Here is a 15,486-nt window from a genome sequence, read left to right on the forward strand (position 1 = left end):
CATGCATTTAAACAATATGATAGCAATAATATAAAAACCATGCATTAGATACATACATATAAAAATAATAATAAATATAGCAAATCTTAACAACATAATACCGTACAAAGATATACATAGCATATATTGAAGATGAATAAGCAAAACATACAAGCATACAAAGTAATAAAAAATGATGTATAATATACAATTTAATATATATATAAAAATAGTAATAATATCAATGTACATGTTCATAAAATATAACATCAAATTATAAAATAACATTTAATACATAAATGATATATATTCAATATAAAAATATAAAAGAATATAGATATAAATAAAGTGAGTAATTGTTAACAAAATATACTTATAATAAAAAATATGATATTTAATAATAATTTTAAAATAGTATTTAATATATAATATATAATAAAAAAATTATAAAAGAATAATAATTATATATAGAATAAAAATATATTGGTTTAGAAAAATAATGTATAAAATATCAAATATGTGAAAGAATTTATATTTATAATGAAATAATTATATAATATATATAAATATAAGTTTAGAATAATATGAAATAAGTAATTAATGATGAAATATACGTATTATACAAATTATTATATTATAATATCTTCAAAATGTGTAATAATAGAATATAAATAAAGTAATTATTAACATATAAATAAAAATAAGTATATAATACAAGTTAAAACTTTTAATGATAACAATATATAGATAAAAATATATAATAGTATAAAATGACATAATAATATAAAATAAATATAATATATAATATAAAAGTATATATGTGAAAATAATATATAATATATATAAATAATATGAATAATATATAAAACAATTATATAATATATAATATAAAAATAAAGCAAATAACAATAAAAATTTTATATTTATATAATAATAGAAATAAATATATAGGGTTAAATTAGAAGTTCAATAAAATTACAGGCGAATTTAAAAATAAAGTGAATTAAGGTCCTAATTAAAACACGCGTAAAACAAAAGGGACCCATTGGGCAAATCGCCCTATTCCCAAAACGGCAACGTTTTAATTCTGGACTTAAAATTACTATTGCAAGGACTAAATCAAAACTGAAACAAAGTATTAGGATAAATAAAATAAAACATAATTGTAAATACAAAAAAGGCGGAAGGACCAATTGGGTAATTAACTCAATCTTTAAAAACACGCGGATCCTCCCCGGGTAATCGGGTCAACACGCGGATCCTCTTTTAATATGGTGCCATTTTAGTGCTTATTGAATTAAGCAAAACGACACCGTTTTTGTTGGATTATATAAGTTAAAACTTAAGCCTAAAACTCATTTAGCAATCAGTTTAGAGAAAAAAATCTAAAATCCTCTAAATGAGGAGACAGGAGGGGAACTCTCCAGCCTTGGCCTCAGGCCTCCGACCACTGAACCACGAGTGCCCACGCGTTATACGCGCCGATGTATACGGTGGCTGAAAGGCTAAAAGCCTTCTTTCCTCTCGGCCAATCGCAGGTAAGCTTTCCTTTCTTTTAAACTTAACTGTTTTCCTTTTTTTTTTAAAAATGATTTTTATGCATTGAACAGAGATTAAAAGATATAGCAAAATCACCTTTAAGTAAATAAGTACTTCTTGTATCTTCTGTAAATATGCGTGTATATTTGTTGTATATCTCTCAAAAAAAAGAAATTCCCCCTTTTACATTTTTGAGAAAAGGCTTTATAGCCTTAATTTATTGCTTATTTCGAAAAGAAATCGAAAGATTTCTTTCCAAAACCTATTCTAATCTATTTGCTGCAATTTTGCTTTGATTTCTTTCCTTTTCCTGCAGATGTTTGCGAGAAATCCAGCGGTGACGAAGGCCTGACGATGGTCTACCGGAGGTGTTGATCACGGCGTGACTCAAGGCCTGGAATCGTGGCCTTGATGGGGGCACAATCGGTGGCTGTTGAGACGGTGAGGCACTGATGGGGCATTGGAAACCTGAGACACAACATTGATATCCGTCTCGATTCGGGGAACTGGACAGACGTTCCCCGAAGCTTCCAGAAGACATTGCGGCGCCATGAGGGAAAGGCAGAAACCCTAGGGTTTCTTGCCTTGGTGTAATAATTTGTGCCAGTTGGGCCACTTTAGTCTTGGGTCTGTTTGGGTATTTGGGCTTGGGTGTTACCGGGTTTTAGGTGGTTTACAAGTTAATGGGTTAGTTTAGTTGGGTTTTAGGCTAAATGGGTCTATTGGGCTGGTTATTTATGGACTTTTAAATGGACATTTTAAATAAATAAATATTTATTTAATTCTTTTATTCTGTTTTCAGCCCGGTCAAATTTGGGCTACTACATATTATATAATTATTTCATTATAAATATAAATTCTTTCACATATTTGATATTTTATACATTATTTTTCTAAACCAATATATTTTTAGTTTATATATAATTATTATTCTTTTATAATTTTTTTGTTATTATATATTATATATTAAATACTATTTTAAAATTATTATTAAATATCATATTTTTATTATAAGTATATTTTTTAACAATTACTCACTTTATTTATATTTATATTCTTTTATATATTTTTATATTGTATATATATATCATTTATGTATTAAATGTTATTTTATAATTTGATGTTATATTTTATGAACATGTACATTGATATTATTACTATTTTATATATATATATATTGAATTGTATATCATACATCATTTTTTTATTACTTTGTATGTTTGTATGTTTTGCTTATTCATCTTCAATATATGCTATGTATATCTTTGTACGTATGTTGTTAAGATTTGCTATATTTATTATTATTTTTATATGTATGTATCTAATGCATGGTTTTTATATTATTGCTATCATATTGTTTAAATGCATGTTTTATTTACCTATTACGATAATATGTTATCATGCATGATTTATAATGTAATACGATTCCTCATGCATCAATTTAAAAAACGAGATTCCAAGTTTTCAAAAATAAAAAGGCAATGCTTGGTGTTTGGAAGGTTCGAGAAAAGTAGTGCCCTAACTTACTGGGTTGCGACTTTTCATGTTGAGTTCAAATAGTCAAGTACCCTTCTAAGTTTTTAAAAAAATTTTAAAATACGAGCAATTGTTTTGGAATTTCAAAGCGTTGTGTCCTAACTTACTGGATGTGGCGTTTTGTCGTTTCAAGATAGGGATTTCAAAAAAGGGCTAACTTAGTGTCAAATATCTTAAAAATATTGTGTCCTAACTTATTGGATATAATATTTTGATTTATTTGATACAAGTTCAAAAATAAAAAATATTAAAAGAGGATTGCATCTCAAAATTTTTAAATTTCTGACATTAAAGACATTTTGATAATCAATTAAGTACCAATTTTTGGGCTTTACGAGGGTGCTAATCCTTCCTCGTACATAACCGACTCCCGGACCCGTTCTTTTATTTTGTAGACCAAAAAAACTAATGATTTTAAAACAAAATGTTTTAAAGGTGATCCAATCACACCTAAAAAAGATTGGTGGCGACTCCCGTTTTCGTTTTTTAGTCGATCCCTATTTTCTAAAACTCGGTTTAAAAAAATGGTTTCGACAGTCGCTAATGGTGTAAAGGTAAGCTGACGTGACACGTTAAATTATCATTTCAAACAAAAATTTTAGGTTAAATTATACAATTGGTCCCAATATTTTTTTGTCTTGAGCAAATTTTTTTTCTTTTATGTTCCTTAAACTTTCCTCTTTTTTTTTTTTTTAGTTTCTATTCTCTTTTCCTTCTCCCTCTGTTTTTCCTCCTTTCTCCATATATTTTAACATAGTTTTTCTATGTTTTTCATTTGTTAAAACTTTTTTATGTTTATGAAAAAAGAAAAGACGAAAGTTGAAACCAAAATAAAACTTGCTTCGCATATTCTCATCCCACGATTACAAACCCTCATCGTCCATCATTGCTTTAACAAACCAATTTGGACCTCTCAATGACCTAGTCCGCAAGCTTGCCTCACTTGAAGACCCTGTAAGTTGTGACTTATGACAATCTACCCTCAACAGAGTTTCCCGAGCCCATTCCCTTAACCTCCTAACCAACCCCCACGGTCACCTTATCTATCTTACTTACAACATTCTTTCCCTCTCGAAACTATGTTGTTTCACGAATTCTTCAAATGAGCTTTACACTCTCAATGACTAAAATGACTGTCGAAACCCTTTTTTTTTTATTTTGAACACAATGGGGATCAACTTTTAAAACCGAGTGTGGAGTCGCCACCAATCTCTTGATTTAGGTGTGATTGGACCACCAATTAAAACGTTTTATTCAATGAAAAATAGATTTGGTTTAGGTAAAATAAAGAAAAACAGGTTCGGGAGTCGGTTACGCATGAGGAAGGGTTAGCTCCCCCATTATGCCCAAAAACTGGTACCAAATTGATTTGATGCTGTCATTATATCAAAAGTTTTTTTAAAAAATATTTTTCGAAGTATATAAAAAAATGTTTGAATAGCTCAAATTAGCTGTCAAAAATCTCTCGTTCCAAAGATATGTGGTTTCATACCCAGTATGGTTGGATATGATCCCTTATACCTTTAAGATACGATCGATTTTCGAATTTTTTTTAAAAAAAACTCATACATTAAAAGTGTAAAAGGTTATCTAAATATTTGGTTCATCGGGAAAGTCATACCCAGTACGATTGAGCACAATTTTTCTAAATTCCCCAAATATTAGATATTGCCTTATTTCAAAAATTTTAAATAACTGAAATTTAGAAGTTTGCTTAAAAACATGTTTATTTATTTTAAAATTGATGAAATATTTAAGGCTCTGTAATAAATAATAAATATGAAATAATACACTCTAAATACAATAAACCTTGCTTGATATGTCTAACAATCATTCTAGGTATAATGTAACAAAAAAAATTCTTTAAGCATGGATAATGAATAATAAAAATAACATACATGGTCATAACACAAAATAAAATGATGTACAAAAATATGTATGAAACAAAACGAAGAATTAATGGCCATATAATATATCTAAGTTAACATATTTGCATAAAACTTAGGATATATATTTATTGAAATAGTTATTATAAATCTCAAAGTTCAAATCAAATTATACAAAATATTTAAAACACAAATTTATTTAAAATTGATAATTCACAAGATGACTTAAAAAAGTATTAAATATGAAGAAACAACAATATATAATATAAAATAATATACAAAGTCAATTCATGAAACCTTTATATACAAATAAACATTGGGTATAATTATTTTAAAAAATAAAACTAATAATGTAAAAAATGAAATAAATATATAAGTTATATAAGTAACAAAATATACATATAAAAACATAAGGATAATATAAAATACAATAAATTATATGATTTAAAAGGGTTCTTAAAAATATTATACACATAAATAATTTTAAAAGAGGATATATATACATAGAAAATATTTACATAAAGTTATATGAAAATAATAACATGTGCTATGGTAAAATAAATTAAAACATGCCATATACATGTGAAAAATGTTAGAAATAATTATATGTCAAAATAGTTTTTAATTAATAAGGTTAACTTAATTTTATTATAAATTATATACATAATAAAAGATACAATTAATTACAGGTTTATTAAAATCTATATATATAAAGATATCAAAACTTTAATAATAGGTACAAATTAACTATAAATACAAAATATATGTTTATTACTAATAATTTAAATAATACAAAATACGTGAGATTTTTAAAAAGACAAATATGCGAATAAATCTAAAAAAATTATATATATAAAAGTAATAATGTTTAAAAATGTATTTAAATCATATATACCAATAATTTTTGTATATGTATAGTTAAAATTTAATTAATGTATAGAACATGTGATTTTATTTTAAAAAACAAATACATTTATATATATCATGTAGACCAAAAAATAGTTAAATATATGCATAATAAATTAATGTAATAAGGTTCACGGAATAAAACCAATTATTATGAGGTATATACATGTATAATAACACATAAAACATTACATAAAAATAATATACAACAATATGGAAATTCAAGTACCCCAAATTACAATAAATAAGTAACTAACTATACAAATAATACCATTAATATTAACATTACAAATAACATAAACAGTAATAAATAAAATGAAAATAAAACAAGAATGAATATACAACATTAATAAAAAAATTGAAAATATACAAGTGAGTAATCCCGAATTTATAACATAAATCTAATAAAATACTTAATCAAAATCGAAGTAAGATAAAAGAAAATTTAAAAATAAGTGAAAATATTAAAAGAGACACATATATAACACACATAAATTTACAAGGATCAACATTGAAATAATCCCTGATCTTGAAACATTGTGTTGAAATATGGACTAAAATATAAAATCATTTCAAATGTTAGGGATAATTTAAAAGAAAATAAAGTAAATTAAATGCAGATGGGAGCAAATTGCGCCGCAGTACAACGAAGAGGGACTTTCCATGAAATTTACCATTCCAGGCTCAAAGGCAGAAGACCGGGGCTCCAGGCGGGTTAACACGCGGACCCTGCCCCCTCCTATGCGGCGCCGTTTAGATCTGCTGCTAAACTCCTTTTTTCAATTGTTTTTTAACCTAAAACATCATTCCTTTTCCCCTTTTGAAATAAATTATGCTATCAGCCCCTTATTTTAGGGTTTCATTTAGCCTATCACCGCCGAAAATGAAGCTCTTAGAACTCCAAAGCCAGTTTGCAGCCTCAAGACCACTCCTCAAACTTCAGTTTAGCGAAGCAAAGAAGAACCCGTGGCGAATTTGCAAGGTAAGATCTCCTTTCATTTTCTTTTTTATTTTCAAATACAGTAACGAAAGGTTGAAGAAAGCAAAAAAACGAAAATAAAATGATTCAATTGAAAGAACTAAAGCAAATAAAAAATGAAAATCACCTCTGCAAAAATCTTTTTGGAATGCTTTTTCTGTATTTAGTATGCGTATAGCATAGCGTGTGTGTGTATATTCTGTCTGCGTAAATTTGCAGGTACAATTTCTTGGCTTTTTATAGCCGGATTTTACAAAGGAAAATAATAAAAAAATAAGTACAAATATATTTACTGGCTGTCATATGTTGTATTCTGTTAATTTTTCCTTCTCGTGTGTTCTTTTTGCAGAGCTGGGCGTACGGAGAAGAAGACCCCGGGTGATGTGGAGGCTGGGCGGAAGGGTCTCTCGTGTGAGACCAACTTTCTGGTGCCTCTCTAGCTTGTTCCAGACTCTTCTGGAATTCACAAGAAGCTGAAACAATTTTGGGTATGTTGGGCTTCGGGTTTTGGGCTTATTTAGGCTAATTTTATTTGGATTTTGGAAATTTAGAATTTGGGTCAGAGTTTTGGGGTATTTGGTTAAAAAAAATAGGTTTATTTTATTTTGGCCCAAATATTTGTATTGGACTTTTAATTTTGGATTTTTATTATTTTTGTTTTATTCTGGTTTTGGGTCTTGATGTAAGCCCGGGCAAAAATGGGCCATTACAACGACCACAATATGAAACTTACCCTCAACCTTCCCTAAACCAGTTTGGTTCCATGCTTCCTTTCTCTCTTTGATTCATAAATGCTCAGCTTTCAATCAAGCTTACTTGGGAATATCCAAGGAGGTTTAGATCAATTGTGTCGTTTGCCTAATTTTATTCGTTAGTAAATAAAAGAAAAGGAAATGAATAATCTACATGATTTTGTAAAAGTTTGGAAACAGAAAAAATTGTTTTGAATATAAAAATTCAATTTATGTTTATATTTGATTAATGATATGTTTTTTTGTATTGATTAGTTAGATCCAATTTTAATTTCAAAATTATGTTATATTCAAATCGAGATTTGATTAAGAATGATTGATATTTAGTTTTGACTAAAATTCAATTTAAGAATGATTGATATTTGGTGGGTAAAGATTATGTTTCTGCTGTGAAGAATATAAGAAGAGAGAAAAAATAAAAAGGAAGAAAAAAGGAAAATAAAGAAATAAAAGAAAAAATTAAATTGTTCAAACAAATAAAAGTATAGGGATTAGTTTTAACAAATGGAAAATATTAAAAACTACGTTAAAAGAAATGGATAAGGAGAAAAACAAAAGGAGAATGAGAAGAGAAGAGAAAATAAAGAAAAAAGAAAGAAAGTTCAAAGAACATAAAAGAAGAAAATTAAATTGCTCAAAATAAAAAAAAATATAGGGATCAACTGTATAATTTAACCTAAAATTTTTATTTGAAATGACAATTTAACGTGCCACATCAACTTACCCGTTAACAGAAATCAACGCTCAATGACTAAAATATAACTTGAGACAAATAAAAATAATTATTTTAATAGTTTATCCAAATTTTTATTTAATCGGTGGATTCCATAATAATTTCCCCATTTGTTTAATTAAATCTTAAATAATAAAATTATATTATAATAAAAAATGTAAAAGTTTCAGTTTATAAAATTGTAATTCAATTTTAAAAAACAAATTATAATTGCTGGATTTTATGTGAAAGGTAAATTGCATTAAAAAATGTTTGTGCGACAAAGGCATTTGATTCATATATTTCAATGGGTACAACCCCACAAAATTGCTCCATTGCTAGATTCGTTAGCATCAAAGACCTCCCAAAATTGTCACTTACATATTTTTGATAGAACAATACTCGCCCAAAAGTAAAATCACCCAATCTTAGGGGTTCATATACATTGTGACCCTATAACCGACCACTCGAAAATGATGAATCGACCAATTTGTTGTCCTCGGAATCAGACCGTAACGATTTCGAATGGTCAACATATGTTGCTAATCAGAGCCTGCATTATTGTTGAATTTTAGTTTCACATATTGTCAGAGTATAATGTTTATGTGTTAAATTAACGTTGGTTGCCAATTTTTGAGAGTTGGTCATTTGGTCTTTGATGTAATATATGCTCTCCCATTGTTTGCTGCATTTTCATGTTATATCACCATCTTATTTGCTGCATTTTCACGAAATTTCCCACTTCTGGGGAAACATCAATCACTGTTTAAAGAAAAAGTGAATGACAGGGAGAAAAAGAATTGGGATCATAATTTAAGGTCAGAAATAGAGTTGTCTGTCGGTTGAGACAGGCCATGGCTTTGATTTTATTCTAAAAAAAATGTTATACATAATTTGATGAATAACATTGTTATTATCAATATAGAGTCATTTTACATTTACATATTGAATATAAATTAAAGTTTATGTATTCGTTTGAACCACAATTAAAATTTATTCTTTCGTAATATGATTAATCTTATTAGTTTGAGGATAGTATAGTTAATTATATATGTACTCATAGATGCTGTTAGGAATGGAGTTGTGGAGACAATGGTGAGAATTATTCTGACCACTTTTAGAAACACAACTTTCTATCACAACTTAATCTATTTTGTTAGACAATTTTTTTACTTTTGTTGTAATTGTGTTTCGTCGTTGTAAATCATCAATAAAATGAAATGTATTTAAGTCCGAATACAAATAAAAACTTTTTCAAGTGACCGCAATAAAAGAGGGGATTATATCTAAAGGATAAAGATTTGAAGAAAAATGTGCATACAAATTCCAAGTCAAAATTTGACTTTAAGTTTTGGAGTCAAATTTTATTTATCAACTTCGAAAATAAGTTACAATCTATGGATTTCTTAATTATAAATAAAGTTCATTTGATTCTTTTCTTTGGTTGAGTTTCAATCTAAGGGTCATCTAAACTTCACCTTGAAAGGATGTGGTTTGCTTCAAGGGTCACCGAGACTTGATCTTAAATCAATGATGTTTATTTCAAGGGTTACCGAGACTTGATATTAAATCAATGATGTTTGCTTTAAGGGTCACCGAGACTTGATCTTGAAAATAAATTTTTTTTTCTCCTTTTTATCGATTGAATCAGATCAAAAGACGACTTTCTTTAAAAACGGCTTTTGACCTCCTCTCTTTGATAGAACTAGAAATAAATGCGGCTTTTCTTCATAACATATGTGGTGTCATTGCAAGTTTTTCAAATTATTCAATTTCTTCATAGATTTCTATAGAAAATTTCTATATTTTTTTGAACTTGTGAATGTGTCAAATGGTTTGGAGATGACCCCTTTTTATGGTGCTAGCTAGTCAAGTAGAAGAGAGTTCTTTTAGAATTTAATTTCTATTTTGAATGTTCTACAAGATTAAACTCTTTTATTTATTATTCATCCCATATTAATTTAATTAATTAGAGATAAAATAACCTGTAAAGAATATGCTTTCTTTATAAAATACTTCTAAAAGGATTTAAAATTTTTTATTTATCTCTTAATTAATTAAATATAATTTAATTAGAGATAAAAAATGACAAATGATGAATTCCAAAATTTCTCCCTCTATAGGATATTCTCAATTTTGAAGACTTATTTGATATCTTATGATAAGATAAGATAAGATGGCATGTTTGAATTTGTAGGATGGTAGTGTATTTTGAACTAAATTGATAAAACTGTTGTTCTATATATGATGCATAATGATTGAAGTGTTCGAAAGTGAGTTTTCGAGAGAAAATGTTTGTTCATCTAAAGGTCTGATGTGGGAGGATTTTATCTATCATTTTCAGATGATTGTTATTAACACATTTAAAGGTAAGGTGAATTTTGTGATTATTTCTGTGGCTAAAATAGTTGCCACAACTTTAGGCACTGTTTCATTGCCATACTTGACTATTTTGAGAGTTAGCAAATTTTAGAACAAAAGTATTAAACTATCTATTTTAAAGATAGTTGGACGAGTTAGAGCCTAAACCATGAAGATCAATTGAGTTAAAATTGAATACTTGAAGATTGATTTTTGAGATTTAAGTTTCGTTACACACAAAACAAGTAAAATCATTTTCTATAGTTGAAGACTTTCAATTTCACCAAGACACTTATGGAATTATTATCCTATGTTAATTTTTAGCTTTACTTTATAGAAATGTGATTAGATTATGAGTAATATATAAACTTAAGTTTTGTCTAGGTTAATGAGAAATCGAGAGTAACAGAGAGATAGAGAATAGTACAATTTTTTTAAGTTAGGAACATTTTATGTGTGCATTATTTTTGTAAGCAATCAAGATACTCTATTTGATTGCAAAACATAACTTTCGAGGGGGAAGTTTAGTGGGTGAGTGATCTAGCCTTTGTACAATGATGAGCTCACTAAATTGGTGAGTGTTAGACTGATGTTAGGACTTAAATCGTTGGTTATACAGTGAGAAAGATAATGTATCATTACTCTAGGCAAAGCCCCGCATACATAGACTATGGTTGAACTGTGTAAACAATCTCGGTGTTCATCTTTACGTTTTTACACTTTTGATTTCATTGTTGAAATTGTGACCACTGTTCCAAACACTATTTTAGTCACAATTTCTGTTTGTAGAGCAATTACACCATTGTTTCTACAATTATTGTAAGCACTTGTTGGTAACTGATAGAGCAAAGTGTTAGAATCAAACTAGATCATACAAATGTGAGACTGTAACTTGAATGAAATGAGTTGTAACTTTGTACTGTAATATTTTTTATGAATTGTATTGGGGATAAACCCGAGTTAGCAATGAACAAGAATAATAACGAAGAAATTGAAAAGATATAACACACAAATTTTACATAGAAAAACTCTTCCGAAAAGGATAAAAACCACGGGCAAAAGGATATTTCACTAATAAGAGAAAAGTACAAGATGGGGAGAGTCAAAATAAATAAGAGAAAAGTACAAGATGAAGAGAGTAAAACATGTTGGAAAAATTGTATTTTATGGGAAATTTGAGGCATATACTCAATAGGTAAAGGTTGAGAGTTGAATCATAAAATTATAATTTCATATTCTACCCCATGATACCTTTACAATGGTATATCATATGCTCAAAATGGTTGAGTGATAAATGAGAAATTAATGCTCAAAGTAAGCTACTTGAAAATATTTGTTGAGGAAAAGAAAAGCTTAGAATCTTATATTGGTTAAATACCAAGTGTGATCTGTGTATATATATGAGAACCCATTGAATGACTAAGCTTGGAACCTTGCCTCGCACACAAGGAGGGTGCAGGTCCAAACCCGTCGGAGTTGTGGTGCACCTGCAAGACGTGGGTGACGCGAAATGTCCAGACCAGTTGGGTCAAAAATGGACCTACGGATATTTTAGCGCAACACAAAATTTATTTTTCCTCAGCAAATATATACAAAATTTGATATAAAAGGACATATGTCTTGATTTATTTTATTCTAATCAATTTGATTAAAATTTTAACAAAATTGATTTAATTGCCCCTTTAATACAAAATTTTGTCTCCTTATACATGGATATTTCCAAATATTCCTCCACTTTGAATGCCTATAAAAAGCTAAGACTTATTCAGAATTTTTTACTCAATTTCCACTATTTCACACCGAGATTATTTTCTCTCAATATTTTTCTTTTCTTCTCCATATTTTCCAACGTTCCGGTTATAGAAAAAGGAAACGTTTGTTTGTTGATCATTACAAAGGTGCTACTGATTTGATCATTGTTGTAACGGCCTAATTTTCAGTGGTGTCGGAAATGGTGATTTGAGATCACTAAATTCGACAAATAAGATTGAACAAGATAGTAATTTAATATTTATGAGTCAAGTAAGAATTTAGAAGAATTTGTGAAATGGTGAAATTAGTGAATTAAAAGAATTTATTAGGTCAAGCGGGTCAAAAATGAGGTATCGAGACCTCAAAGTTGAAAATCGAGCTATAAATATTTTATAAATATTTATGGAGTGTCATTGAGTTAGTATTAAAGTTTAGTTAGAAAATTTTAACGTTTGGATGGCTAATTAATTGAAAAGGATTAAATTGAAAATAGCACAAAATTTGTTAAATTGTGAGTAAATAGCTTAAGTATTTAAAAGATGGATTTAAATAGCAATTAGACCCAAAGGTTAATGGCTGGACGGTTTGGGTATGAAATAAGCAAGAAAACAATGTGAACAAGGGCAAAATTGGAAATAGATAAAAGTTAATAGTTAAATAATGATGTAATTGAAAAATCTAGACATTTTCTTCATAATTTCTCAGCCAAAACGCCATAGAAGGTCTGGAGAAAGCTGGTTTTCATATTTTTACATCATGTGAGTCTAATTCTTGCTTTTTCTTGATAATTTTATGTTTTTATGACTTTTACAATTAGGTCCACTTGTAGAATTCATTAGTTTTTGATTTTATGGGTGAAATTGGAAGTTACCCTGGATGGATAAGGGAATTTTATGATGAATTATTATGAAATTTAAGTTCTAATTTCATATTAAGGTGGTTTTATTAAGTGATTTTGATAGGAAATGATATTTAGGACCTAATTGTGAAAAAGTTGTGAATTGAAGGTTTCTGTTGAAATTCAGAATATAAAAGGTTTTGAAATAGTTTATAATGATAAAATAAAGTGTTAATTGAGAAAAATTAGTTCAATTGATGGGTGAATTGAGTAGGGACTAAATTGTGAAAACTGTAAATTTTGGGGTAAAAGTGCAATTTCGAAATTTAAACAGCATAAATTGTGAAGTGAAATAGAAATCAAATAAATGCTAATGAGTAGAAATATTTTATATTATAGATCAAGAATCCAAAGAAGAACGAGGAAAAGAAAAAGTTGCGGAATAGTCCCAAAATTTCAATATCTTCTACAAATTAGCCGGGTAAGTTCATATGGTTGAAATTAGATGTTTATTTGTGAATGATTGAAGTATATAATGTGTTATTATATCTGAATTTGTTGTGGGATTGTGTAGATTTTGTTAATGAAAGAATAAATGTGGAAATGCAAATTAGGAAAACGCAGGATTGAGTAATGCGTTCGTATCATGACGTGTGATGAATTGATGGATAAGACCATGGTTGTTCCATGGCAAAGTGTGAAATGTAGGTATGGTATCATCCATACTGAGTTGTGAAATGTAGGTATGGTATTATCCATCTTGAAATGTGAAATGTAAGTATGGTATTATCAAATCCATACTTGAGTTAAGAAATGTAGGTATGGCATTTCCCATACCGAGTTAAAAAATGTAGGTATGGTATTTCAATGAGGAAAACCATACTGAGTTGTGAATCGTGGCATTGAGCAACGACGTACTCAATTTCGTAAGCCGTTTCCTAATTTGATTATAAGAAATAAAGAGAAGTGATCCAAATGAAAGAGATTGAGTAGTTATTCTTGTTGAGCTCAACTATGTGAATTATTATAACAATGGTTGTGAATCGCAGGAAACTTTAGTAAATGTTTTGGTATTGTTTGGAAATATTATGTTTGGTAAGCATTACTTTTAACCTATGAACTTACTAAGCTTCAATAAGCTTACTTGTGTGTGTTTAATATTTTTATGTAGATTGACTTGAAGTGAAGTGGGTAGATCGGATCAACACAACAAAGCACACTATCCAGATCAATTCCGGTAGCTTTTGTTTTATGTTTGAAGATTTATATGGCATGTATAGAGTTTGAATGAATTGAAGTAAAGATGTTATAAACTAGTTAACAATATTTGTACTAAAATAGTTTTCGGTAAGTAGCAGTAGTTTGACTTTGAAAAATCACTAAAAATAGTAGAAATGGAATTAAATAATGAATAAATTATGGAATCGAATCTCGATGAGTCTATTTTCATATGGAAGAAGCAAAACAGGTATATGAGCTATATTTTATGAGATGTTTAAATTTTTGTGAAACAGGGCCAGAGCAATTTCTGGATCCCTGTTCTGACTTTGGAAATTCACCATAAATTTTACAAAGATAATTAGAAGTCATACTTTATATGTACAGATTCCTTATTGAGTCTAGTTTTATTAGAGACAAACAGCATAGTCATTGAAGCTCTGTACAGAGAGATATCTGATTCGTAATACACAAAGGTCAGAGTAGTCAAACCCTGAAACAGGGGAGATTTTAAATAATAAACTGTACTAATTGGCTTGACCAAAAATTCTAGAAAAAAATTGGTAAGTAGATATATGAGTATAAATTCAGATAAAATTTACGGATTTGGATTTCGAGTTTTATAACTCGAGATATGAATTATTTAGCAACTATGACACAGTTGGACAGCTTGTCTGGAAAGTGTGATATAAATTGTTTGAATTTGTTTAAGTGCTCAAATAAGTTTAGTAATGCCTCGTGCTCGACTCCGGCGATGGTCTCGGGTAAAGGGGGCGTTACAATTGTGTTGTTGTATCCTATGAGACATTCGACTCCAAGTACTGTAGGAGCAGTCGAATCTATCTTAAAGAAACCGTGTTAAACAGGTCTCAAGTTTAGTAAATCTCTATTCTTCTTTAAATATTAACTTTTTGTTACCATTTTTATTGGTTTACGTATTTTAAAATTTCAATATAAATTATTCTATTCATATTTTATTTTATATATATAAATAATTATTTATTTATATTTATATATTTTGTTCGCTA

General features: G+C 28.3%; 2 long non-coding RNA genes across 2 annotated transcripts; both read left to right on the forward strand.

The window, feature by feature from the left end:
• The first annotated feature begins 6,485 nt into the window (after positions 1 to 6,485).
• Positions 6,486 to 7,575, forward strand: LOC108462910 (uncharacterized). The gene is made up of 2 exons (XR_001867963.2): positions 6,486 to 6,828; positions 7,175 to 7,575. It is a non-coding gene; the product is annotated as an uncharacterized LOC108462910 (long non-coding RNA).
• Positions 7,576 to 13,590: 6,015 nt separating this feature from the next.
• On the forward strand, positions 13,591 to 14,669 carry LOC128286473 (uncharacterized). The gene is made up of 2 exons (XR_008277051.1): positions 13,591 to 13,721; positions 14,412 to 14,669. It is a non-coding gene; the product is annotated as an uncharacterized LOC128286473 (long non-coding RNA).
• The last annotated feature ends 817 nt before the right edge of the window (positions 14,670 to 15,486 follow it).

Source organism: Gossypium arboreum, chromosome 13 (assembly GCF_025698485.1).
Source record: "Gossypium arboreum isolate Shixiya-1 chromosome 13, ASM2569848v2, whole genome shotgun sequence".
NCBI classification, from domain to species: domain Eukaryota; kingdom Viridiplantae; phylum Streptophyta; class Magnoliopsida; order Malvales; family Malvaceae; genus Gossypium; species Gossypium arboreum.